This window comes from Zea mays, chromosome 6, assembly GCF_902167145.1.
Source record: "Zea mays cultivar B73 chromosome 6, Zm-B73-REFERENCE-NAM-5.0, whole genome shotgun sequence".
Classification (NCBI taxonomy): domain Eukaryota; kingdom Viridiplantae; phylum Streptophyta; class Magnoliopsida; order Poales; family Poaceae; genus Zea; species Zea mays.
The window spans coordinates 19,955,065-19,959,042 of NC_050101.1; positions in this window are offsets into that span (position 1 = coordinate 19,955,065).

The window sequence follows — 3,978 nt, forward strand, 5'->3', positions numbered from 1 at the left end:
TCACCTTCTGCGATAAGTAACTCATGCTCGGATAAGGCGAATCCGCGGATCGAACGAGTCTTTACGTACGGGAGCTCTTCTGTCGAAGCGATTCTTCGAGTCTTCTCGACCAAGTCGGTGACAGGGCTTCGTGGGCGGGTAAAAGTACGCGTAAGCGGCAAGGCCGACCGAGCCGAGGGACTCCTACGCCTCCGGGATACGGATACCTCACTCATCACCTTCCGCGAGAAACAACTCTTGCTCGCACTAACATCCCTGCTACCGACCAAAAGGTCCAGATACTCGAAACAAGAGGGAAAGGAACGCAGCTTTACAACGCAACAAGGGTGTGTGCTCTGGCCTCAACGGCCGCGCAAGGCCCGCGCTACAAGACGATTTGACCCTGCAGGCTCGGATCTCGACGCTGGAAGAGGGCGAAGACACCCTCGGCATCAACAGCACCTTCGGCAAGGCCCGACCTAGCCTCGGACGGCAACACGGTCCGAGGGCCTCCGCTCCGAAGGATGACGTCATCATCACGCTCGAGCAATCCCTGCCAGGGACTTCTCCGGAGCCGGCCACTTCCGGGGCCTCGGCCGACCACCTTCCGAGGGTGCCAGCCCGGCCCGAAGCCTCGGCTGATCGACTCCGACGTCGATCCTGCCAACGGACAACTTGGCTAGGCTCCGGCCAACCAGGTTCCATTTTTGAGCCAACTCCGCCTCTGTTCGTGCTGATACCGCTACCCCTGGCCTCGGCTCGTCGAAAAGCGGTCGTGGGGTCTCTTTAACTAAGCTAGAGGAGCCTCGGACGACAGGTCCGACCGAGCCGAGGGACTCCTACGCCTCCGGGATACGGATACCTCACTCGTCACCTGGACACGGGGCGACTCATGCTTGGTGAAGCGGTTCAGACAAACGACCGGCGAGTCTTAGTGCTCAGAAATGAGGAAAAAACACGACTCTGTGCCGACGTTGCATACACGTTCAGGCCCCGAAAGCCGTAATGAACGAAAACACTGGCATTCGAAGTGCCACCCCCCGAGGATGGGGCGCTACCATCCAGGCCAGGAGTCGGAGACCCAGGGCGGCGGACGAAGTTGGCAACCTCGTCGGCAGAGAAGCCACCTCCGTCCGCCGACGCCCCCAAATGCCTCAGCAGATCCTCGCAGCCGTCCTCGCCACGAATGCGAGGGGGGAGACGGAATGTTGCATCCTAGCTGGGAAGCAGCAGTTCGCCTTCCCCGGCATGGCTGGAGGAAGTCTCCTCCGCAGAACCCGAGGGTGGTTTCCACCCCCAGAAGCTGGAAGAGGAGGCGGTCGGCCGACCCACGCAAGGGGCAGGGCACCGGCTTGGCCCGAGTCCTGTCCCGGCCGGGATGATGAAGACCGGCTGGGAGCAGGGCGAAGGCCACAGCCCAGCCACTCCTACCCATCCAGGGGCTGGTAGTCACCGTCTTGGGTGACCCCCGGCAAAGGGGAGTGGCAGAGCTGCCTGATGAAAATCCTTGAATCCGAACAATGGCTGAAAGGTACCAACTCCCACGGAGTTGCGTTCCTCCAACGACGGAGCGAAAAGACGGCGGTTTCCCCCATCCGGGGGCTTGGAAGATGGAGAGACACAATGCATAGGGGAGGAAGGAGACATGGTCGCCTTACGAAGGGGGTTGCCCTCCTTTTAAAAGCGACTCCCCCTGCTCGCACCCTCAACCGTCACGGGCTGAGTCTCCTCCAACACGCCTCCAAAGCCCTCCCCTGCGGCGCGGGGGCTGGGACCCGCCTGTCATGCAGACCGGCTCTGAGCGGAAGAAGCCGAACCGCCGCGCACGGCGCACGCAACCACCCAGCGGTTACAAGTAACCCTCCACTTTTGCCCGGGCCAGCGGGTGAAAGGGGCAGGCGGCCATGCAGGCGGCATGCAACCGCGCCAAGTGGACGCGCCTCTCCGACTACTGACAGGCCAGCGCGACGGCTCAAGCCCACGCGTCGTGCAACTGGCGCGCCGGGCGCTGCATGCGGACCGCCATGCCACTCGCTCCACCACTGCACCTCCTCGATGGCGGAACCGATGCCGCGATTCGAGGCGACCCAGCCCGCGACCCAGCAGCGCCAGCCTGGCGCGGCGGTCAAAAGCGGTCAAAAATGGGCCGGCAGTAATGACGGTGGCAGGCGCGCGAGAGCAGCGGTCACGCCATCTGCCAAGCTCATGTCCCATCCGGAGGCAGCAAGAGAGCCCCCTCTCGCGGTGTGAAGCCGACGCGCCCGTGACCCGTACCTCGAACGGCCCGCGCGCGCAACGGCGGCTTCGCCGACCGCTTACCCGGACGCATTAACTTCGCGGCGAAACATGTGACGTTTCTGACAGGGGCAGCTAACGACGCTTCGCCTCCGCCAAAACGACCACGCCGAAAAAGGTACGCCCCGACGTTCAATTTCGAATCCTTTCTCCCTTTCCCTTCTTTCTCTATCTCTTGCAACAGGGACCGAGAAGGGGGATAACCCCAAAGGGATCCTTCCCCGTGAAGGAACTAGGCTCCGAGCCTCCCTACTGATCAGGGGTTCGAAGGCTGGCCCCCCGAGGGGTTCAACAGCCGCCTCAGATCGCGTGGGCCCGGCACCCACTACTGGTCAGGGGTTCGAAGGTCGGCCTCCCGAAAGGTTCCGTGACCGCCTCAGGCTACTAGGGCTCCGTGCCCCCTACTGATCAGGGGTTCGAAGGCTGGCCTGTCGAAGGGTTCACAGCCGCCTCAGACGCCGAGCGAGGGATGACCAGGGGTACGTTCGATACATAACCAAGGCTCGGGCTGCGCTCCCGAGGTACCCTAGGACATTTCCGAGACCAGCGGGAACGACTCTGTAACGGAATCCCATCGGAGGGAGGCAACGAGCCCTCGGACCCCGTCGTTAGGGGACCGGGTCCGGCAGATCACCCGCAGGTACTTTTGGGCGTGCCTCCGGGCCCCTAGCCGACCCCCAACGAACGGGGCACGGACGTCCACTCGGATTACCCGATCGCAGCTCACCGGAGACACCATGTTCGGTGCCCATCGAGGGTAACATGGCGCACTCCCCCCCTCCTCCTTGCGGAAAGGCGACGTAGGGGCGTATATAAAAAGTCGAGTCTGTCCCTGATCGTCCTCTCGCTCCGTGCAAGGGCTCGGGGGCTGCTCTCGCAAACCCGGCTCCGGCCGAACCGTTGACAGCGTCAACATACCAGCCCGAGAACTTGGGCCCCGACAGTGCACCTGGGTTACGCCCTGCTCGCATGAGGGAACCGCTAGTCCAGCCGAAGCATTGCGCAAGGCATTAAGACCTCGAAGGAGTGAAACCACTCCTCCGAGGCCTCGGGGGCTACACCCGGCGGGTGCGCTCGCGCGCACCCACCGGAACAAAGTACCACCGAGAAAGGCTGGTCCCCTTGCAAAAAAGTGCGATGCAAGCCTCCAAGCGAGTGTTAACACTCTCTTCGAGGCTCGGGGGCTACTGTCGGGGACCATAATTAGGGGTACCCTCAAGACGCCTAATTCTCAGCTGGTAACCCCCATCAGCATAAAGCTGCAAAGGCCTGATGGGTTTGATTAAGTCAGGGATCAGTCCATACAAGTGACTTGACCACGCCACGCCTGAGCCTAGCCTCGGGCGAGGGCAGCCGACCCTATGATGACTCCGTCTCGCCTGAGGCCTCCTCTTTCACGGCAGACGCATCCCCGGCTTGCCCTAGGCCCCGCCTTCGATAAGAAGAAACCCTGACTAAATCACCGCGCCAACCGCCCAAATCCCTAGGACCTTCAACGCAAAAGGTAAGGCTGATGGTTAGCCAGGCTTGGCCAAAAGCACCAGAGAAAACTCCGCCTCGCCCGACCCAGGGCTCGGACTCGGGCTAAGGCCCCGGAAGACGGCGAACTCCGCTCCGCCCGACCCAGGGCTCGGACTCGGGCTAAGGCCCCGGAAGACGGCGAACTCCGCTCCGCCCGACCCAGGGCTCGGACTCGGGCTAAGG